The sequence below is a fragment of the Protopterus annectens genome, chromosome 16.part0, assembly GCF_019279795.1.
Source record: "Protopterus annectens isolate FY-2018-M chromosome 16.part0, PAN1.0, whole genome shotgun sequence".
In the NCBI taxonomy this organism is placed as follows: domain Eukaryota; kingdom Metazoa; phylum Chordata; order Ceratodontiformes; family Protopteridae; genus Protopterus; species Protopterus annectens.
The window spans coordinates 702,949,481-702,974,460 of NC_056750.1; the positions used below are offsets into that span (position 1 = coordinate 702,949,481).

General features: G+C 39.0%; 1 protein-coding gene across 2 annotated transcripts in view; it reads left to right on the forward strand.

Moving 5' to 3' along the window:
• The window catches only part of LOC122790312 (mannose-specific lectin-like), a 55,237-nt gene extending 32,202 nt beyond the window's left edge, over positions 1-23,035 (forward strand). For both annotated transcript variants that reach the window (XM_044057830.1, XM_044057828.1), the window contains exon 4: positions 22,731-23,035. The gene's annotated coding sequence lies outside the window, so the exon portion shown is untranslated. The remainder of the gene's footprint in view (positions 1-22,730) is intronic.
• Positions 23,036-24,980: the final 1,945 nt, after the last annotated feature.

The window sequence follows — 24,980 nt, forward strand, 5'->3', positions numbered from 1 at the left end:
GAGGAACTGTATCAGATGATGAACCTGGTGTTATTAAAACCGAGGTACCTGTGGAGCATTTTCTTCAAGTTTGAGGTGATCTATAGTTTCAGCACATAGCAAGGAAAGACTACAATGCTAGTGTATTCCTTGGTATGTGCCAAACATACAGTTATGGTGTGGGTTATGCTGCAGTCTTAAACTTGCACACCAGAACAGTCAGGATTTAGTCCTGCTTAGAACATCTGGTATAGTCTAAACAACCAATTTTTGTTTAGTCAACACAATTTTATCAATTCATCTATCAATTATATAACATTTAAATGTCTCATTTACAATGCTTTCTGTTAGTCAGTGTATGCAGTAGCTTGAGTATTTCTGTATAAAGGACACCACTTTGTTTTTTGGCATTGAATCCCAGTATCCCGTTTTGAGACCATTTTTTGTGGGTGTTTTATTACAAAAACCTCTAGTGCCTTGGCCCCCCTGACCTTCTATGAAGTACTTCCAAAAAAAAAAAAAACAGGAAAAGACATTGTGTTTTGAAGTACTTCCTCAAAGGCCAGTGAGGCTGTGGCACTAGAGGTTTTTGCAATAAAGCAAATCAGACAAATTTTGTTTTTACATTTTTTTGTGTGCTTGCATGTCCATTGTGAAGGCTCGTTTTACTGGTGAAGGTTTGAATCTAAGAAACAAACTTTGCTTTATCATGATTCTCCAAAAGAAAAAAAATACATTGGGCATTATGGATGGGTGTGTGTGGGTGAGTGTGAACTTGCCTGGCACATACCACTAAGCTTAGATATAATAAGTCTGAGGTTGCACTGTCCTGGAGTCAGATGCAACACTCAGTCTGACAAACAAATTGACTTTCCTCTTACCCCAACCTGGTCAATGAACCACTGTTCATATGTCTGATAAATTAAAAGGTTTCAATTCAGTCACAAAAGTAAGTGATGCTTAGGTTAATGAAAATAAAAAGCAAAAAGTATAATGGGTTACAGCATAAATACATACTACACCTTGATAAAACAGAGCTGAAAAAATAATTAAAAATGAATAATAGACTGAAGACAGTAAAATAGGTGCAGACAAAATGCATGCTATCTGCACATATCACTTCAAAAGTTCATTTTAAAACCGGAGTGGGACTACAGCAAACAAGAAACCTTTGCCTAGGGGTGTCACTGTAGATATTTTAAGTGTAAATGGATGCATAGGATTTCATCTACTGTATTAAAATAAGATTACAAAACAACAAATGGCCAGTGTCTTTACCTACCAACACTTCCTTGTACAAGATTCAACTGCCATTTAAAGCAACTACATGCAACAAGAACAATAAAACTGAAGTATTCCTTAGTTACTATAGATGTCCTGTTCATTACTTGTTCACATTTGATTGGTGCCCTGACAAACACTTATCTTGCAATGTTCCTATGTAAAGCAAAACCCTGAAACAAAACTCTAGCAAGCTTTTTATTATCAAAGGTTTGGATATGGGGTTTTATGTATACAACTCCATATGACTTCTCAACTATGAATACTGTACATTAATGTCCATAAAATTACAAATAAAAGTATTAATTCTAGATTTATAGCTGCTTTAAAGCCTATCTACATTTGAGTAATATACTAGCACATAAGGGTTTAAAGTAATCTTTTTGGTTGAAAACTGTATACAGAAACTTTACTTATAGCTACAAATATCTAATTTGTTAGGATGCTGAGAAGAGAGAAGTGTAATAAGGGAAACCATGTAGTATTTTATATGATGTTTCCATTAGAAGCAGTATCTATATTTCAAGATGGATCCTGAGAGCTTAGGCCTGTCTTGAATTTTCCTCCAGTGCCTTCATATTTTCTAAGAGCCAGTGTAGATAGTAACATGAATAGTTCCAACTTGAAAGATCAGAACTTGTGCCTGATAAGGATTTTCCTTAGTAAGCAAAATAGAGATGTTTAGTTTTAATTGATCAGTGGATATAGACTAATGGATAATGTTTGGTTAGAAGGTTTTTATAGTATAAAAATGATTACAGTTGCTTTCTTCGAGGAGAAAGAACCTTTATTGCTCATTCTTCCACATATATTTTTTTTCTATGACAATAAAGGAGATCATTCTACTCTGCTAAAATGTGTTGCTTGAAGTTATTTTTGACCATAACTATGCCTCTCCTTTTGATGGCTTTAGTGGCTGTATTACTTTTGGAGAGGCATTAATGAATCTTGCACAATTGCTAGAAGTAAAAGGCTGCACTTCTGGAGGTCATGTCTTCTTTATAACCATATTGTTAAAGTTAAGTATACGCCATTTTCCTGGTATGAGTCCATCTTCTTCTTTCGGCTTTTCCCAGTTAGGGGTCACCACAGTGGATCATCTCTCTGCTCATGATTGGCAGTGGGGTTTTATGGTGTCGAGTTGCCAGCCCAGCGCAACACCACACAGAACACACACACACACACACACACACAACTAGGGCCAATTTGGAGTGTCCAATCTACCTACTGCATGTCTTTGGGATGTGGGAGGAAACCGGAGCACTCGGAGGAAACCCACGCAACCACAGGGAGGACATGCGGACTCCACACAGAAGGCATCCCAGCTGAGAATCAAACCAGAGAACCTCTTGCTGTGAGGTGGCAATGCTAACCGCCGCGCCACCATGGCCCCATCCATAAAATTCAAAAATACTCCTAGTAAATTTGCATTTCTTTCTTGTGTTCTTAACCCAGAGCATTTTAATCTCGAACATGTTCTTTAAGCATGTAGCATATCCATCCATAACCCCTTTTCCCCATTTTTGCATATGGGGTCAGAGTGTCACTTCAACAGTGCCCTTGCGTAGAGCCAAGGTTTACACTGCCAGGTGGCAAGCCTGTCACGGTTTTTCCACACCTCACACATGTATACTCAGAATTATGGCCGGTTTAGTATCCAATCCATCTACATGTCCTGGGAATGTGGAAGGAAACTGGAGCAGCCAAAGGAAACCCACACAAACACGGAGGACAAGCAGACTCCACACAGAAGGCACCTCAGCTGAGAATTGAACCAGGGAACCTCTTGATGTGAGGCGACAGTGTAATGTCATAAGCACTCACTGCCATCATTGAAGTTATTTACATTTATTCATTCTAATTCCTGTTGGACTGTACTTTGAAAATTTTCAGCTTTAGAATGGACTACAAATAAAATATTGGTCTAATACCTTATTAATTCTATATGTGCCTAAACCAAAACTGGGTAATCCTACTCAGTATGAAGTCCTACTTTGTAGAAACTAGTCTAGCTGGACAATCAACTGTGTGCCAGCCACACCTCTCAACCTCTTAGTGCAAGAAGTCTGGACAAAGCCAAAAGCAATAGGGGTATAAAGGCCCCAGGACAGGGCCATATTTTAAATATTGCTCTTATAAACCTACAAAGTTGTTAGAACAGGTTTGGCATTAGCATGGATATGAAATCTGAAACTCAATTATCTGTCATAATTTAGTTGCTTCAACCCCAGTGATTTGTCATAAAACCACAAATTTTCTAAGAAACAGAAAAAATGAGGCAAAAATCTAGACATTCTGTGATAATCTGGACAGCTAAGCAGTATCACACCACTCATCACTCATTGGGTAGTTAAATATTCTCTCCTTTGAAACAGTTCTATTGGGCAAACCTCATAACAGCACAGAAAGACCCTTGGTCTGGACATTTTGACCAGTGACCATGGAAACTGGAGATACAGGAGTTGCATCATTGTTCTCTTGTATTGTTTTTTCCTGGTTTTGCTAGCTTTTGTTCAGCCTAGCTAAACAATACTCTCCAGGAGGTTTAGAGAGCAGTTACAAAATGAGTGCAACGTGAACTAAAATCAGTCTTTCTAAAGTAGTGCTTAAAATGACCAAAGTAGTATTAACCGGCATACTTGTTCCTGCAGTCTTCTAGTGCATAATATAAAAGTTTGTGGTAATCTCTGTGATATATTGCATCTTTATGGTTTATCATATTTACCTGCTATTCCTACTAGTCTGCCACCATTTTTCCCCAGTAATTTCCCATGAAGCTCGGTTTGCGATACTTGGCTGCTTTTCTGATGCATGGCTTCTGCTGCATACCTTGAGTTTTGTGTACATCCATGGATTTGCAGTCTAACTTTAAATTCTTAGGAGATCCATGCCGTTAATCTGTCACTACAAAGACAGAACAGCTTGTATTGCAATATCTGGGTTTCCATTTTACCTTTAGTATGGCAGCAGCTTTTAAATGAGAGTGAAGACATACAATACTTATGCCAAATGTTTCTGCGAACTCAACTCTGTTTGCATTTTTGTTTTACATCAATATGCATCTTTATCAGGCCTACATGTTCTATAGTAATGTGATTTGACAATGACCTGCTTCCTTGTTTTAGATACACTTCTGTCTTGTTTAGTATTCTTTAGGGAAAGTGTACTTTCAAGTATTCCTCTGTCATCAGAAAGTTAAGTGCTGTTCTGGGAGAAGTGTTCAGTATGACTGTTTAAATGGTAGTGTTGAATTTAAAGTAAGAAAAATGTCTCTCTTCTAATACTTACTGCATGCAGAAAACACTGTTCATCAGTATTTGCGATTTGCAGTTCACTGGAACCAAAGGCTACAAACTATCCAAAACACTTTCTCAAATTGCAGTACAGTAAAATTCTAGTAAAGACAATGAACTTAAGTCACCTTTTGATCATTTCTTCAACAGATAACCGTCCTAAAGATTTGCAATAATTTTGTATACCAGCATAACAGCACAGCACATTTTATAACAAGAACTCATACATCCTTCAGGCAGGAATATTCCTCTTTATAGAACAGTTCCTGGAAATGTTTATTTTCTTTTCTTTCACCAGGCCCAAGCCTTCTCTCTTTGCAATCTCCCAGGCTACTCTTAAAGCCACAGACTGCCTCTTTTCAGTCCTCTTCTGAGCTCTGACAGTTCAGTCTTTGGCTGACTTTCTCTATGTCTCGATCTCCACTATTATAAATTCCCTCCATTTTCTTTCAATTGACAGTTGGAAGGAGTGATCCTTTTTCTCTATTCATGACTGACTCTACCACCATTTTGAATACTTAAGACATTTCAGCTTCACCTTCGCTTGATATTAGTATCACACAACTGCGGTAAAATGACATATCTCTTTGGTGGCAATATGGTGCCTATCAGCTGTCCACAGCTTCCCCGATCATAGTTGGTTCCCTCCCCAACTAGTGTGACTTCTGTAGAAGCTGTATTGACTATCTCCTTCTAATGGTTGGGTTCCCTTAGCTTGCTCTCCTGTTTTAGCTACAGTTTTTACATTGATCATTGTGGTTATTTAAATACTGGGTATTATTAAAGTTGTTTTAACCCGCGGTGGTGGTGCTGCGGTAGCGTTGTTGCCTCACAGTAAGACGCTGTCCAGTTCGATTCTCAGCTAGAGCGTCTTCTGCGTGGAGACATGCGTGAATGGGCTTACCTTCATTGAAGGTTGTGCGTCAGGGCTGGTAACTCGGCACATAAAAATCAACTACCAATCATTAGCAGACCAGAGTTCCGCTGTGGTGACCCCTAACTGGGAAAAGCCAAAAGACACAACAACATTAAAGTTGTTTTAAATACACTGTTCTGAAGCCATTACTTCCAAACATAGACTGGGAGCATTACTCTAGCTCCAACACCCTAGCCCAAAGGTTTCTAGAATTTATAAACTCAAATGCTATGGAACAACTTGTTACCACTCCCACAAGAGGGGAAAACATACTGGACCTGATCATCACCAACATGGGGACTCTATGCTCCAGACCAGAAGTGTATCCCTCACTGGTAAGATCAGACCATAAACTAATCTCACTGGATATTCACATCCCGACCCCACCCCCTGCCCAGAAAACCACAGTGAAAAACTTCTCTAAAGCAAATTTCACACTCCTCAAAACTGAGGTGGAATCCTTCAAAGCCCCCGAGCCTGTGGAAAATACGGCCCAGACCACAGAATCCTTTATAAACGCATTCTATGAACACCTTCAGGAATGCATGGATCATGCCATCCCAAATAAAACCAAGACCCAATCCTCCAAAGGCAGACGTCCTGTCTGGTGGACCTCAGCCATAAACAAACTATACAACAGAAGGAGGAAGCTATTAAATGATAGAGCAAAATCCCAAAAAGGGAAGGCATCACTGATCAGTATTAGCAAAAAACTACGGGCACTCATAAAATTGTCTAAGGCCAGCTTCGAGAGAAAAATTGCACAGGGCACTAAGGATAATCACAAGGCTTTCTTTAGTTATGTTAGGAACCTGGGTGGTAATTCCCAGATATGCTCAGAATTAGTCCAAAATGACAAATACACTGAACCCACAGACATTGCCAACATCCTAGCTGACAGGTTCAGCGCAAACTTCTCCCCCCCTCCCCACCAAAAGGGCAAATATCTATCCCAGCAGAGTGCTGTCCCCCTGATATCTCAGATATTCAAGTAAGAGCCGCCCTCTCCAAAGCAAAAAACACAGCATCAATGGGACCAGACAGTGTCCCGGGCTGCGTCCTACATGAACTCCAAGAAGAGCTAAACCCAAACATAAAACTACTGTTCAATCTCAGCCTTACTACAGGATATGTGCCCAAAGAGTGGCATACAGCAACAGTGGTCCCTCTCCATAAAGGTGGTACCTCAACGGATCCTGGAAACTATCGCCCCATAAGCCTGACTAGCTTGGTCTGCAAAGCTATGGAAAGGATCATCATGGACCTCATAAATAAAGATATTGGGGACCTACAGACACTGGATCCTACCCAGTTCGGCTTTAAGGGCAGATCCTGCCTCTTAAACCTGGTTGATTTCTTTGAAACAGTCACCAAGGCCATTAACGAGGGGAAGGTGGTCCACACAGCCTACCTGGACCTCACAAAAGCCTTTGATACAATACCCCACTGGCATTATAGATAAGCTCACCAGCTTAAATATAAACCCCTATGTCACTAGATGGATTGCAATCTGGCTCAAGGACAGAACCCACATGGTTAGAATTGCTGGAGCCATGTCAGACTCCAAACCAGTTACAAGTGGTGTCCCACAAGGCTCAGTCCTGGGACCTCTCTTGTTCAGTATATATTTCTGGGAGGTACAGGCCAACACAGAAGGACTGTGGCTGACCCAGTTCGCAGATGACTGCAAACTGGGCACCATAATCGACTCTCCAGCCGACACAAGCATCCTCCAAAAGGGCCTTATAGAAACAGACAACTGGTGCCAGAGCCATGGCCTCAAGCTAAATGCCAAAAAGTGTATAGTCATCCCCTTTGGCAAAACAAAGTGCCCACAAATTACCACATAGGTGGTAATCCATTAAGTACAGAAAAAGTAATTAGGGACCTGGGGACCCAAGTTGATAGCAATCTCTCATTTGACAACCACGTGGCCAGAGTGATTAGAAAAACATTTTATATAGCCCACCTAATCATGAAGGGATTCACATCTAGCTCAGGGGAGGTCATCGTGTCTCTTTACTCATCCCTCATCAGGCCCATAATTGAGTACAATGCCCCTTTTGGGATGTACCTTACCAGACACCTGCAGCAACTGGAAAGACCCCAAAAGTACCTCACCAAGAGAATCAAAGGTCTCAAACAGATGCCATATGCTGCCCGGTTAAAGAAACTCCAGCTCTACTCAGTGGCATACCGCCTGTTCAGAGGCGATCTGTGCCTGACGTATAAAGCCAAGTCCAACCCAGAATTAATGGACATGCTGCACCTCAGAAAATCCAAATCCCATCGAGCTGCGCTCGAGAGACTTGAACCTCAGCACTGAAATAAATAGGACATGCTGGAGGGACAGATTCATAACCCAGAGGCTCCCTTCACTCTTGAATAAAATCCCAGTCCAGGTTAGGCAGAGTCCCTCAGACTCTCTTAAAGAGGAATCTTGAGTGGATTGGAGATCATAGGTTTACCCCGGGTATCACTTCTGTGTCACTGTTAGACAGAGGCACAGTATACTAACCTCGAAAAAGGGCATAGCAAAATAAATTTAAAATGGGTGGCGAAAGCCAAACACATTCTGGCTAGGCTTATAAATGCCCTAGGGCCGATAGCCTAGTATGAACCTATGAACCTATAAGTGCATTCACCTCTGTAATAAAGACTATTAAACATATCAAATATTGTCTGTACCATTCTGATTTGTAAGGTAATTCTCATTTACATTAACCTCTGCAGTATGCAACCTTTTCTTACCGATGGTGTATTTGTTTTCCAGAGTCACCAACACTGATATTTTACATGTCATCATCTTCCATTACAGCAGTAGGAAAATCACTTGCATTCAGGTTTTGTTTTATTTCATTTACTTCTGTGACTAGCAGTTCTTGTTTCACTACATCTCTTTTGACCTACTGTAGTTCCTGGTACAGCTGAGCTTTTAATTCCTGGTTGTCATGCTGCAAACAATGTTACTGAGTCAGTTCTTTTGGATACTCTAGTTTGGATTTTGTTCCTTTTATTGCAATTTTTCTTGGAATTTCCATTGAAATTGTATATTTGTACTAAGTCATTCATTCCATTTTTAGGTTTCATGAAGTACATCTCTCAATACTTTGCCTTTCTCTTTTGTGTTTATTTTCATTTGCTAACTTTGATATCAGTTTGTAGACTTGTATATGACTAAAAATTCTTTACCTTCTGTAACAGTTCCACGTTATCATTTTGTACATTTTCCACACTGACATGAGCTTTATATGCTACTTTTGTTACTCGTTCCTTGGTAAACATAGTTTATGCTACTTTTATAGGTACTCTGCTTCAACTCTAGGGGATCATTGAGGAGCCTACATTTCCAATTGTCCCTAAGCACTGTTTGGTCAAGTGATGTGCTGAAGGTAATAAAGGCAAATGTGGACTGACAGCATCAAACCCTGTACCACTGAAACTACTGTTCACAGCTTTAACCCTCTGTGCCAACTGCCATACATTCAGACATGTAGAAACTTTAATTATATATAATTTCAAAGCCAAAAATAATAGGTAGTCAAAGACCCAACATCAGGGACCGATTTTAAATCGTATTACAAAATTAGAAAGTTGCTTGACAATCAGGTTGAATATACATTTTTTCATATTCTGAAAGATTTGAAGTTTGAAACTCAAATGTCATTTTAACAACTTCAATCCAGAATTATTTGCAGGAAAAGCATAACATTTATAAGAAACAAAATTAAGACATGAAGCAAAAAAACATGATATTCTGTGAAATTTTGAACAGTTGAATAATAAGCTCTTATCTTGTATATAGATCAGGAGTTTACATTTCTAATGATGACAGTCTAAAATGACAAATACTTAAAAAGTACATATTGCTTTATAATTTCAAACAGAACAAACTCATGCTTACATTTACAAATTGTTTAAAATTTGTAAAAACTAAATGTTTAGATTTCCATATTTATGCTTCTGCTTCATGTCCTGATGCTTCTATTTGTTATGTCATTACCATAAAATAGATAAAGGCCAGATTCCTGTGGCGAGGATCTTTTCAAATTTCTGAAATATTTATCTTCCCAGTCCATACTACTAAACCATAGCACAAATTATTCATTTAATTGTGCAATGCATCCCCATCTTTTATTTATACTTTTACTAAACTTGTTTATGAAATACTACTGCAAAAATACTGAGGTTTATTTAACAATGTGTCAATATTTTAATTTATTTTATAAATCATAGTTTAATGAAATACATTTTTATATATCAAATTCACTATTGAGAATGAAATAAAATTTACTATATTCCCCTAATTATGTATTTTTAGCAAACCACTGTAAGACCACACAAATAGATTTAACTACAGCTAACATGACAGATTCCCTCCCAAGTTCACAAAACAACACGCATGTTTTATTATTTGTATTCTAAGGTATCAATATTTCAGTACTGACTCACAGTCCACATCTAGAAAAATACAGCTGAAATTAAAAAAAAAAAAAACTTCTATTCACATTCTGCATACATCTAACAAGATGGAGTACATCAAACATTTCCTAGCAACATGTTAACACCCCCCCGAGTGGAAACTGAGAATTCTGCAAAAAAAATTGGTGAAAGTAATTTATTTTGAAAAATGCATTTACTGATCAAGGAATGCACTGTCTAGATGTAAAAAAATGGCATACTGATTAAGTTATTTACCTCTCAGATACATGGAACAGGGATTGATTATGACTGCTAGTTACTAGCTAGACCTGTAATAACCTGCAAACAGATAGGTTAATGCTAGTGTAAGTCAGAAATTCTAAGCAAAAATCTAATTCTTTTATTTGAGAATAACCTCAAAGCTGGCAGTCAGGAAGCAGACAGTGCAAAATGAGGTTTCCAGCAAACTAGATGGAAAAATAAAGCAAACGCATTCAGAAATCAAATTGGGACAGTTGAATATAAAAGGTCAAATGACAAAAGATTGAACTACAGGAAATATCAAGTAAACATTCAGATGAACTTACTGACTTGCAGATGTCAGAGTTTGGTATAAATAAAGGCATGACAGAAAATGAATCCAACTAGGACACTTTTTCAAAAGTTATACAAGAATTAGAGACAGCACAGAGAAATTTTGAAATTCTCTACTATCCCAGAGAAATTGGGGAGAACAGACTAACTTTTGTGTAGATAATGTTATTTGCCCCGGTGATGCAAAGTAAGAACTCTAAAGAGGGCATATCTTTATGCCCTAAATTTTGTTGGAGGAGACCTATATTAACATGCAAAATTACAAGCAGATGTAGTTACTTAAGTAAAATGTGGCTGAGGAGGAATGTGCTGAAAGTTGTTGACCAGTTTTTATGGGAAAATACTATTCATTATGCACAGGGTGGGTGTTAGTATTTTGGGAACCCCAGCAAATGTTGAGTAGGGGGCCCCCTTGGAGACTTCAGTCTAAGTATCAAACTGTCACTGCCACCCACCCACCCCAATCAACCTTTTTAGTCATGCTGTAGACTTTTAGGAGTAGTACACACAGATAAAACTGTAGCTACAGTACTTGTAGTAGTACACAGATAAAACTGTAGCTACAGTACTTGTAGTAGTACACACATAAAACTGTAGCTACAGTACTTGTAGTAGTACACAGATAAAACTGTAGCTACAGTACTTGTACATTACCACAGGCCTGGGTGCCACTCTATGTTGGTCTGTCACAGTTACAGGCATTTTGTTGCAACTCCAGGTACAGGGCTAGACTTAAATGAAATGATACCCTAGGCACTGCATAGTGTTCACACACACACACAATGGTCCACTGTTTTTCCACCTATCTTGTGTTCCCCATATCAGGCACATTACTTTTTACTCCCTTTTCATACATTTCCTTACTTCAGCTTTTTCAAGAAGTCATGACTGTATGCTTTGAAGTGCATTTCAATTTTTTTTTTTTTCACAACCTTTTCATCAAATGACTGAACAGAAATTATAATTAAGGAAAGAAATTGAGTGTTACTGTTCAATTTTTTTTTCACTTTGGAACCTTTCAACATACCTTTTCTGACAAAGATGGCATGAAATAGCTCGATTAAACCAGGGTTCCCAGAAGCCATAGGTTTCTAGGATGTATTTTAGAGCATTTTTCCACCCTTTTAATCCAATGTGGCCTGAACAAAAATCATGAATAAGGAAAGAATTTCATTCTTATTTTCTTTCAAGGAAGAAATACGTTGTGCTCAAGGCTGAATGCAGCTCACCATAAACTAACAAGACAACTGTTGTGAGGATACCCAAATCCTATCTGTGAATACTGCCTGCCTCCTTATTCCACCCCCAACAAAAAGACATTCACTGTTTCTGCATCTCTGGTGTTAACCTGGGATAAAAGCAGAGGTTCAAATGGCCACATTGATGTATTTCTATTGACTGCTATCATACATATACATGTCCTCTTTCTCCTCACCCATACCCCCGCAAAGATAGCCACTTGTATGCATCTAATTTGTGATTGTGAGAAGTGTAAAAATGATTACAGTAATATATTCCACTTTGTTGCTCCTACGGAGTACATTGACTCTACACTAGCTATAGTAGCCTTCTTTGTACACCTCTGAGGTCTGTGAAAAAGGTAAAGGAAATTGAACTTACTGTCCCCGAGCCAATCTATAATGGCTTGTGCACACATTTAAGGTTTGATTGTGATGAAAATTAAAAATAATGACCACAATATACTGCCTCCCACACAACCTAGAGCAATCTGTGCATACATCAAAACAGGGCTGGTTTTAGAGAGTGGTAACCTCAAATTCAGTCAAACCCATAACCATATCAAAATCCATTCATACAGTCTGGGGTGTGGGGACTACCAGACTCATAAGCTTTAAGTGTCTGAATGTTCTATGATCTGTTTTATGCCTCACTTTAGAAATACAATTACTTGTTAACTACATTTTTCACTACTACTATTCAGAAGAGTTACGTATGCACCTGGAATTATTGTGCGTGCACAGATAAAAATGAGTGATCCTTTTTATAAAGGAACACCCACACATACACAGAGCATGTTCACATTCAAGGAGAAAAATGGATGAATTATGTCTTACCTGATTCAAGTTTGAGGTGCTGAGGTTAACTAAAATGTATGAACAGATAGGGAGGATGTGCAGACTACATACATAAAAGCATAGCCAAGAACTTAATCAAAGCACTGTGAAATGGCTGTGATACTTACTGTGCCACAGTGGCAATGAACAGATGTTTTCATATACCATCTCCCTGCCAAGCCACCTATCATGTGCAAGGTCTACATTTGTGACTTAAGTGAAAAAATATGGACAGCTTGTTGCTCTTAAATACACTATAACCACGATCCCCCTTCCCCACACAAGTGCAATGGCAATGCTGATTGTGCTAGAAAGTGAATGTTATAGCCAGATTGCTACTCTTCCACTGCCTCCCCACACACAAGCATAAGCCAACTATACTAGTTTTACACTTCTTTTAGCAAATAGCAATACATTGTGCAACCATATCAGATCAGCAACTGTTTAGCATTTGTTAAAAAACAGCAGGGGTAAGTTGCCTATATTTACTCTTTGAGAAGTAATGCAGAGTTGACATGACACCCCAACCTCATGTAGAAAATGGGAGAAAGGGGGATTGATGATGAGGAGGAAGAGGGAGAGTAATGCCCATCTGTCACTGCCTTGATTTCACTGAATGTCCCTGATTTTGTCTCATAACTAAAAAGCTGGATTTGCTGGCAAACCATTCAGTTAACAGACAATCAATAATTCCATACTTATTCTCAAAAAAAAAAATACATGTGAATGCAAATTGTGTTATACTCAAGTGAATTAGAGTAATATTTAAAAATTGTTCCTGGTTTTGAGCTTTTAATCTATTATTTTGGCTTTCTCCAGAATTCATGAGCAGGAGATGAGAGGTATAATATCCAATGTTCTGCCAGTATTTATAAAACTCCATAAAAGAAAACCATCCCTGAAGATCAGTGCAGCAGCTCTTAAAATTCAAGGTGCATACCAAAATCAGCCACGCTGGGCTGCTGATCTCTATAGCTAAGTTTGCACATGCTCATTCACTGATTATCAGTTTATCCTAACAGGGCTATACCACAGCCCTGTGGAGCAGCTGTTAAAATTCAAGGTGCGTACCGAGATCAGCCACGCTGGGCTGCTGATCTCTATAGCTAGGTTTGCACATGCTCATTCACTGATTATCAGTTTATCCTAACAGGGCTATACCACAGCCCTGTTTCAGACAATGAGTGTAATCAGAAAATGTTCCTTCTCATTTTCCCCAATCAGCAGCAGCTTTTGTGGGGGCCACCACTGTCAAGGATCATTAAGGAGGGCTCCCTGCAGCCATGGGTATTACAGATGTCTAAAGCTGGCTAAGATGTTAGTTTTAATGAAATCTCCACCAGCAGGATTTAATTATGACATGGGCACTAGTGGCAAAACATTTATTGAATTGTGAAGCCCTTTACCTGACAAAACACTTACTATAACCATAGATACTTATTTCTCTCAAAATTCAAAGCTACGAGTTATTACCCATATGGTTTAAGTACACAAGAGTGTCAAACCAATAAGCTAGTACAGCAACCATGTAAGAAAATACCACAGTAAGATAACTTGCTTTGCTTGGAGGCTCCCTGGATCAAAAGGCTCCCAGGAACAGTAAGGTTTGCTGGTGCATACAGCCAGCAGTGATTATACACTATGCAAACGTGAAGTAAATTCATTGCAGCAGTCAGGGGATGTTAGCAGGCTGGATTAGAATTTGTTATATCCAGCTATTTTAGTGTTTTCATAGTGGGTCACAGATGTACAAGGAGGCAGAGCAGGCAGTGGAAAAATAAAGTTTGGACTACATGAAACAAACCAGCAGGCTAAAAGGGATTCAGCTTTTTGGCCTTCCACTTGTAAGCAGACCTAGGGACTATGCTAGTGAAACCATGCCCTTCGTTTTAAAGGGAAATATTTGAAAGGCAGAGGTCCAGGAACTGACCAAAAGACTAAGGAGGCTGTTGGTACTAAGAAATGGTAAAAAAATGAAGATAAAAGTTAAAGTGAACTTAAAGGAGAACTGGAAAATATCAGCCCTAGTACATGGGTTTAGGTGGCTGGACTGCTGAGTCATAAGCAGCAGTGGAAGGAGACATTTTGCAATATGCTATCTATATTTAACTAGTGGGTGAAGTGTAAATTATCTCCCCCAATTTGTGTTTCAGTTGTACATCAGGAAAAACTGAATGGAAGACCAAAGTGACTAAGTACAATTTTTGAAAGAGCTTCCCCGATTAATTTGCATGTTTTTTTGTAAATTACAATACTATACTTTATTCAGTTATATAATAATTCTGTAACTGGGGATGGGAATGGTACTTTCAGTGTCTGCTGCATAAGTCAAGCAGTAAGAGAATACGGAAGTGGCTAGTTAAATGTACATCAAGCCAGGAGTTATACTATATACAGGATACAAAAAATACAAGTGCAGTTTTAAAAGAAACAATGTTTCAGTCATATAGCTTGCTTGGAATGATTCCGTTATTCAGTACTGAATAGCCTACATAAAAACATTAATATTAGTAAATATATGTCGCACAGCAGCACGTTGTTGTGTCGTCGATCCTCTAAAGCAGCAGCTTCTGTCGTGTGTGTGGTGGAAGGGAGGGGCATCTGAAGTGAAGGAAGTGCATCTGAGCTGGTAACACTAAAAAAAATCTTCTACCAATCATTCATTGGACGACCGAGTTTATGCTACCCCCCCTAAAAAAAAAAGCCAAAAGACACAAACAAATCATGTATGTAAATATATAGGTACTACATGTATATTAATATGACTGTTTCAAAAGTTAAACACCTTAAAACCCTACAAGTGAAGTAAACTGAATAAGCCATTATAAATGGCAGTTTAGAGTGCATCTGAGAGGTTATCAGCTTCTTACAACCCTACAAGTGAAGTAAACTGAATAAGCCATTATAAATGGCAGTTTAGAGTGCATCTGAGAGGTTATCAGCTTCTTACATTCCCACCAGCAGGAGTCTTTGAAGAAAATAGTACATCTGGTGCAGAGGGGGCATTGCAGAACATCCTGGCTCTGATGGCTAGAGCTGTAGACTGGCAGAAGGTACCCAAACCATTCAAGATATGGAAAATATAGGTAGGTACTAGGCTATCTGCCCGAGGGCATTTATAAGCCTAGCCAGAGTGTCTGCTTTTGCTGCCCCATTGATTAACTGATCCTCCGTCAAGCAGAGCCAATGAAGTGATCCCAGGGGTGTATTTTCTGTTACCCATCCACTCATCAAGGTTTCTCTTGAAGAGTGTTAGTGAGGGGCTCTGCCTGATGTAATTCGGAATTTTGTTCCAAAGCATGGGGAGTCTCCGACAGGAATCTATTCCCCCAGCATGTTCGATTTATTGTTGTGGCGAGGTTTAGCTCACTAGAGCGCATGGCTCGCAGTGACTTGGATTTCTTTAGGTGGAGCATGTCATTCAATTCTGAGTTGAACATGGCTTTGTAAGTCAAGCAGAGATCACCTCTGAGTAAGCGATATGCCACTGAGTACAGCCCGAGTTTTCAGTCGGGCTGCATAGGACATATGTTTGAGACCAGTAATCCTCTTGGTGAGGTATTTTTGTGGCCTTTCCAGCTGTTGGAAGTGACTTGTGAGGTACATCCCAAATGGGGCATTGTACTCTATGATGGGTCTAATAAGTGACAAGTAGAGGGGCACTATAACCTCTGTTTCTAAATGTGAACCCTTTAGTAATTAGATGGGCCACATAGGATTTCGCAACTACTTTGTCAATATGATTGTCAAAGGAGAGATTACTATCTACCTGGGTCCCCAGATCTCTTTTTACCCTCTTCTATATTAAGGGGGCTGCCACCTATGTGGCAATACGTGAGTGTTTTGTTTTTCCCAAATGGGATGACTATGAATTTTTGGCATTTAGCTTGAGGCCATGACTTTGACACCAGGTGTCCGTATCTGTAAGGCCCTTTTGGAGGATGTCCGTGTCAGCTGGAGAGTCAATTATTGCTCCCAGTTTGCAGTCATTGGTGAACTTGGTTAGCCATAGTCCTCCTGTGCTTGCCTGTACTTCTGAGAAGTGTATGCCAAACAGTAGGGGTCCCAGGACCGAGCCTTGTGGGACACCACTTGTGACTGGTTTAGAGTCGGACCTGGAGCCTGCTATTCTTACCATGTGAGTTCTGTCTGTAAGCCAGTTGGCAATCCATCTCATGACGTAGGGGTTTATGTTCAGGCTCGTGAGTTTTTCTGTACTAGCCAGAACTACCAGAGTGCAGAATGGTGTCGAAAGCCTTGGAGAGGTCAAGGTAGGCTGTGTTAACCATCTTTCCCTCATCTATGGCCTTGGTGACTGTCTTGAAGAAGTCATCCAGGTTTAGTAGGCATGATCTGCCCATAACAAAGCCGAACTGGGTCGGGTCAAGTGTTTGGAGTTTCCCAATGTCTTTGTTAATGAGTTCCATGATGATGCGCTCCATAGCCTTGCAGACCAGGATAGTCAGGTTTATGGGGCGATAGTTACCAGGGTCAGTTGTGGCCGCTCCTTTGTGGAGAGGAATAACCATTGCTGTGCACCATTCTATGGGCACGTAGCCTGTGGAGAGGCTGAGGTTGAACAGTGTGTTTAGGTGGGGGGGTTAGTTCGTTCTGTAATTCATGCAAGATGCAGCCTGGGACACCATCTGGTCCCATTGACGCTGTGTTTTTGGCTTTTGAAAGGGCTGTTTTCACCTGTGCATCTGATTTTTGGGACACTACACTTTTTGGTATTGTTGTGGACCCTTTTGCAGGTGAGAGGGTGGTGAAGTTTGCACTGAATCTATCTGCCAGGATGTTGGCAATATCAGTAGGTTCAGTATATTTTGTGCTATTTTGCACTAGTTCAGTGCATATCTGCGAGTTGTCACTTAGATTCTTAACATAGCTAAAGGAGGCTTTGTGGTTATCTTTTGAATCCTTGGCTATTTTTCTTTCAAAGTTAGCCTTGGATGACTTCATGAGGGACCTCAGTTTCTTACTGATACTAATCAGGGATGTCTTTCCTTCTTGGGATTTGCTTTTTTTCTGAACTAGTTTCCTCCTGTTGTATAGCCTGTTTATTGCAGGGGTCTACCAAACTGGTTTCCTTCTCTTAGAGGAATGAGTCTTGGTTTTGCCAGGGATGGCATGATCCATGCATCCTTGTAGGTACTCAGAGTGCATTTGTAAAGGTTTCTGCATCTTGGGCAGCGTTATCCTTTAGTGTGGGGGCTGTGAAACTTACCACCTCTGTCTTAAGTAAGGTGAAGTTTGCTTTTGAAAAGTTTTTTACTGTGGTTTCCTTAGTTGGGGGTGGTGGTGGGGTGTGGACATCCAGAGTGATTAGTTTATGGTCTGATCTAACCGGTGACGGGTTGACCTCCGGTGTGGCACACCTGTTGCCCATGTTGGTGATGACCAGGTCCAACATGTTTTCACCTCTGGTAGGGGAGTTTACCAGCTGATCCAGGGCGTTTGAGTTGATGAATTCCAGGAAGGGCTGGGCCTGGGAATTTGTACTCTAGTAGTTTTCCCAGCGAATGGTAGGGTAATTGAAATCGCCCAATATCAGGGTGTTTGGTAGGACCTTCATGTTTTTCAGTGTCTCCAGAAAGGTGGAGTGGTGGTCCTGGGTCATGGAGGGTGATCTGTAGCAGGCCACAATTTGCACTGCAGTTTTGCCTGATGTTAGTTGCATATGGATGATCTCAGAGGTATCATGCTGTGCCACTAACCTGGAGGTGTTGATATCCTTGATTAATATGGATACAACCCCTCCTTTTGTGTTTCGGTCCATGTTTTGTGGCCAAAACGTGTGGTAGGAGCTGTAGCCTGGTAGTGCTGGGGAGCTCTATGGAGCCTTGAACCAGGTTTCAGTTACTGCACAGATGTCGATGTTCTCCATACTGAGGAGTGCTTCGAGCGCGTGCATTTTGAGATTTAAACTCCTAGCACTGAGTAACATAACCATCAGTTTTTTTGTTAACTGTGCTGTTTACGGAGGTGGGTTTAACTTTTGAGCCTTGCCTAAAAAAGGCACTATGGGGGCAGCAAGAGCCTTGGCCAGTATTTGAAAGCCTAGGGGTGACAGGTGCAAGCCGTCTCTTGCGAAGCAACGTGGCTTGTCGAGCATGTCATCCCAGGCTGACAGACACTCGATCCCCTTTGAATGACACCAGAAGTTTAGCCAATTGTTGAAATTGATCATTTTTTCTTTATACTGAGGTATCCTTCTTGGTGAGGGCAGGATGCTACTCAGGGTCAGGGTAATTCCAGCCTGGGATACATGATCAGAGAGCTCTTCCATGTCTCTTTTCATGTAGTCCAGGGAGGTACGTCTCAGGTCATTCACACCAACATGAACAATGACAGAGTCATATTTGTACTTTTTCTGGAGTGACCTGAATGCTTGTGTTATGTGGCAGATTCTGGCTCCCGACAGGCAGTCAACAGTAACCTTCTGCTTGTCCAGCCTAGTGAGTGGGACGTCAGTGTGCCGGACTATAGAGTCACCTATTACTAGTGTGTTAGGTATGTCATTTTGCCTTAAGGGTTGTGATTGTGCGGCACACTGATTTTGTGTTTTATGTGTTGTCTGGTTTGTGACAGGAAGTGCAGGTTGTTTGGGTGTCTGCTTTGGAGGTCTCTGATGCTTTTGGAGGTTTTTATTTAGAGACTCAGAGTATGATTTTGTGTATTTGTGTATTTTTTGCCAGTGCTGTTTTAGTAGCTCTGTGTGCAGCTGGAGTTGTGGTGCAAGTGTTAACCTTCTCCTCTTGACTGTCTGTTCCCGTCTTGGGTGGAAATAGCTTAGCTTCCAGTTTGGCTGTATAATTGCATTTCTTGCATATGTTAGTGTTTTGTGGTAGGAGGAGAGGGTTGTCTGTGTACATGAGGCAGTTGTAACATTGCCTCAGGATACCTAGATTCACCAGATGGACTGGAGAGTGCACCTGAAGTTGCCCTTTGGTCATGCCTGAATTGTAGGGTGAGCTGCTTAGTTGCTTGGTTGGTGAGGGGTGAATAAAGAGCCTTGCCCTGCTAGGCAATCAGTGTCAGGGTATATTAGTGCTTGCTATTAGGTCTGAGCAAATGCTAGGCTGTAAGAACCTTTTTGAGTGCTTAGGTTGAGAGTTAGACTAGTTTCAAGGGAAAAACTGAAGATGAGACTTAGTGGATCCGGGAATAATTTAACTGTAGCTAACCGCACTGCCCGGTGCACAAAACCATGCAAACGCGGTTTTTATAGTAGGGAAATGAAAGAGACAGAAATTAGCACAAAATGGCCAATAAACTACTAACTTCTGGGCTGGAACCACTTATCAATTTTAAGTTGACTGGGCAATACATTCTGAGTGACTTTTTCAGACAGCGATGAGAGAATGAGCATTAAGTGACATTTCAGCTCTAGTAGACTTTGTTGGAGTCAAGAATGTTATTTTGGGAGAAAAAAATGATGATTCAACAACAAAATGAAATGTGTAGGGCTGCTAAGTGTGTGACAAGGTCAAGACTGTTTAGGATATTCATGTAGAAGCATAGAAGTATTTGCATTCTTTTAGATCTGAAGTAGACTTCAAAAGAGCTTCTCCTATGTTGCAGATGTGAAGGGGAACAGAAAAGAAACTGCAAACGTCATTTGAGCATGTAGGAAATATACTGATTAAGAATTGTTCCCAGAATGCTGTGGCACAAATGTTGGGGTAGCAAGTTATGGTAACCAAAGTGATAAGTTTGTTTTAGCAGGAGTTCAGGATTAAAGATGTCAAGAAATAGGAAGGACATAAAGTTTCTGGTTGTCAGACTTGGAAATCAAAGAATAAACCAACATTAGATGATGTATTAAATATTGTAAAATAAATGAATATTGCAAAATACATTAAAGACCTGGAGGTGGTATCGTTAAAGTAGGAAGTAAATTACACAAACAAATATAGCTTCAATCCATGGAGATGTGGGAGTGGTGGCATATAGCAAAGTGCAATAGTGAAGTTATGAGAAAATATATAATGCACAAAGATGTCAATGGAAAATGCCTTTTCCTTTGAAAGTTTATTAATGCATGTGAACTCAAATTGCAAGTTAAAGTGCGATGAATAAATAAACTTCGGGAAAAATATTTTTGCATAATCATCCCATATCCTTGCATCACCAACAGATCTATTCACGTAAAGATATTATATGCAATTCATTACCCAGCTAAGAAGTTTACTGATGAATTACGCTAAACAGTTATAGATATTGGCGCAATGAGGACGACCATGCTGATATACTGTATTGATAAACATGGATACAAATGTTGTGCTGACAGACAACTATTACATTATGGAAAATTAATCTACATCTCATCTATGTGCTGTCATGTAATTTTCCTAACAGCTAAGAAATCCATATTTGCTTAGAAAATATGGCACTAGAGAGATATATCCCTTCTTATTGGAAGGCTTATCACAGTTCCCTTTACAGGAATAGTGAAAAATGTTATTTTAATAGCCTTTAAAATGATGAGTTATTTTACATAGATTACAGTTTTTAACTTTTCTAGCATTTTTGGTTTTCTGGGCTTTCTCACTTTTACTTTACTTTCACTTCCTTGCCTTTCTTATGCATTTTTCTTTTTTCTAGAGTACTATTTCCATTCATTCTCATATTACCTACTTAGTCTAGTTCTGGTCACAAGGAATTTGAAGCCTATCACAGCACTTAATGGGCAAAAGACAGAGAAACTAATCCTGAATGAGACACTCATTACAGGATGCACCCTTGTTCAGTTTTACACAGACACACACACTCATACATGCAGTTTAGAGTTGTCATTTTTTGGTAATGTCAGACAAAGTGAAAGTACACGGCAAAATGCCATGCAAACAAAGGGGTGACAAACAGATAATTCCATACAAAAAGTCTAAGTCAGTTACTGTACTAGAGAAACAAGTGTCGAGAAACAGCTGTACTATATTCTGGCTACTCTGATGTCCTACACTATTTTTTCTTTCAGTTATGTTTCTCTGTTTAAGTGGAATATTGTTTGCAATTTCTATAACTGTAATTGCTCACTTTCTTGAAAATGAGCACTTTAAACCACATCTCTTACAAAGTTGAGAGGTGGAAGTATTTAAGTCTCAGAATTTGGCTTACAAATACTTGGCACTAATGATGGTTCTTTGATTATGGGGCAGTTTTGTAGTATTCAGGTATGATTTCTGACTGGTTACTTACAGTGTGTTGCTTAAAATATAAAGCAGAGAAAAGCTGTGGGTCTGTCTTTAGAAGGAGTCAAGTGCTGCATTTTGTTCCCACATTCTGACTTTTATATCAGTAATCAAAGTCATCAGTCAACTGAAACTAATCAGGTTTATGGAATTTTTGTTTTTGGGGATAAGCCAACCTGAAATGTCATCCATGACAATTTTTAGCTTCACATAGATTTCCTTTCTCACTGGATAATATTTACTACAATAGAAAGCATTAGGGCAGATTGCTATATTCATTTTCAGAAAAGCAGTACAGAATTTAGTATACTGCATTATTTTGATATAAAAATACAAATAAATACTATTACAAACACTGTTTCTACAGAACATATTTACTTTATTCTTTATACAGTAATAGTAGTTGATGAATGTTGTATCTGTATCCCTAACATGTGAATTTGGTCATTCTAGATTTAGTATCATGACCATAGTACACAAAGCCTTAATAAATCTTATAGTAATATGGGAACCCATAGATGAGATTTAGTGCAACAATATTCAGATCATCCAGAAGGTGAATCTGAATGGAAATAAAATCAGGAAATGTATAGTTTAGTTTATGAAAGTATTCACAGTTATAACTGTGATACCATTATATTGCTGTACACTAGTTCCTTAAATTAGGCATAATTAATTTGCTCTTCTGACCAGGCTTGCAAAATTGCTTAACACATTACTCACAATTAACTAACAGTTGCTCCCAGGTTCCATTCAAACAGTCTCTCTGTGTCTGTGTAAATGGAGATTATGGTTAAACTACAAGGCAATTAATAGTTCAGTGCAAGTGCTGCATCTGACCTGGTAGAGTGGAGTTGTGAATTCCAGATGGTTGTCTGGCTGACAAAACAGAACAGGCAACAAATGCATTATAATACATCACTTATTTAAATACCACTAAATCTGTTTGTTTTTTTTTGTTTTGTTTTCATTGCAGGCAACACATGAATGGAGACAGATGTCAAGGCACACCTGACTGCATGTATTACTACCTTCGTGCTACTGATTTGGCATCATCAGAATGTTACAATTTTGCATTACATTCTATTTGTAGCCAAGATTGTGGCTGAAAATGATCTTTGTGATTTAATCTTTAAATGTTAATCAAATGAATGAAAGATACACATATAAATTAAGTACAAGTAGAAAATGATACTATTTTCCTGGAATATTTATTATTTTATGTATGAAAAGCCTTCAATTATTGTAGGTACAGAGTACAATAATATACTTTTCATATTACGTCTTGTGTAATGTGTCTTTTCAATCAGTTAATGTGAGTCTTTTCTCCCAAATACTGCCATCCAGAGTCTATGTGTAAATTAAGCTTGCTTGGAACAAACCATTGTATATATCTTTTTGATTGTACATTTACCACTGTACATATTGTTTGATGTGGAGCTTTTCTCCCCGGGCCTCCGGTGTAAATGGACCTTGTTCCAGTCGGACTTTCCCAGTAAACAAATGTAAAATAAAATAAATGTGTTAAGAAACTTTAAATGCTCACAGTAAAAAACATTCTTTGCACTATTTTAATACATACAGTGGAAAAATGTTTGAAGTTTAACATCCTTTACATAAAATGGGTATTACACAGAAACATTACTTTGGCACAATAAATGTTTTCATTTATGGTAATATGTTTGCTGAAACAGTACATCACAAAGGGCCCAAGTGCTGTTCAGTTCAGCCTTTATTTCTTGGACAAGAGAATCATTATCTTAATAAAGTAATGAAATGTTAACACTTCTTTTTTTAGGTGCATGACATAAGTGTAAACACATCATTTTGTGTTTTACAAATGCAAACACTCAAGCATGTTTTTGTTCAAAACAGTGAATAGTGAAATAGTTTAGTTACCACTCATAATCTAGTATTCTACAGCACTCAGCTCAGAATTAGGAGGGGGATGATTAGGGAATCCAATGTTCATGACCGTGATCTGCAGCTAAACAAGGTCGACCTTGTTTGGGTGTGGCTAGTGTGGACAATGTTCCAAGCCATGTTAATAACATTTCTCCTCATTTAATCTGTACTCATTTATACTCTTACTAATTTTCATTTATATTATTTTTCTATATTTAGTGGTAGCACTGGCATGTATTTATAGTCCATTCACTTCTCTCACGTGTTCAATGGGGGCACTGGCATGGATCATGAGACCATAATCATGATTGTCATAATAAAGACTCATGGAAATACTGCTAGATAATTTTTGCAGAGGAAACATATGCTGATACAGGTGCAGGCTTTACCTCCCATAACCCTCCTAATTATTATTATTAACACAGACTGTTGTACACAGAGTAAAAGGGATTCTCTGATACGCATTATTTTTAAGCACATATTCAAATATGTTCATACTTTCCATACTAGTGTTTTGAGTACTGTATCTCCCTGTACTTTTAAAAAAAATGCCTCTTTGGTCATCATAGTTTTATTAGGGTCTCTTAGAACATCGCTCTTTCATAACACTGAACTGGAGCTGGTTGAGACCATAAGACCAATGTTTTGAAATGCTGAAAAGTTTGTACTGGGATCGTGGTGCAGTGGCATATTTCCCAATGTAGTGTGATCTCAGAGTTTATATGTAATTAGAATGGGGAGCCTGACTGCAAAAAAAATGTGTCTTTTTGTAGTTGGTCAATATTACAAAGTAGACTCATTTTATTGTGTATTTTCACAGTACAATAAAATACTCACCAAACAGACGATGCATTTGACAAGTAGATAAAACACTGATTAAAGACAGAAACACACAAATTAAAGTCAGCATACAACCATTGTCTATGCACAGAAAAGCATAGAAACAGCGATGACTATCCTAGACTGTCACCGAGCCCCATATAGGACTTCATACAATCTGTAAGCGAACAGATTGTGAATTTTCCAAGTTATTTTTTATCAGCTTTTCAAGCTTGGGATTTGGCACATTAAAAGTCTCATACATAGAAGGCAAAGCTCAAAAGACATCTAGCAACATCGCTACTGGAATCCCTGTTACATGCTCCTATCTGTAAGGGCCAAATGGCAAAACTGGTCAGGTGATGTCACACATCTCCATTGACTTTCTGAAATGTTTAGAGAGAGTTAGGAAGGTGCTTTGTTTCGCCTAGAATGGAAACATTCCATAAGTATGGGTTTCTCTTGGAGAGATCATCCATCCAAAATAGGTTCTGTTTATATT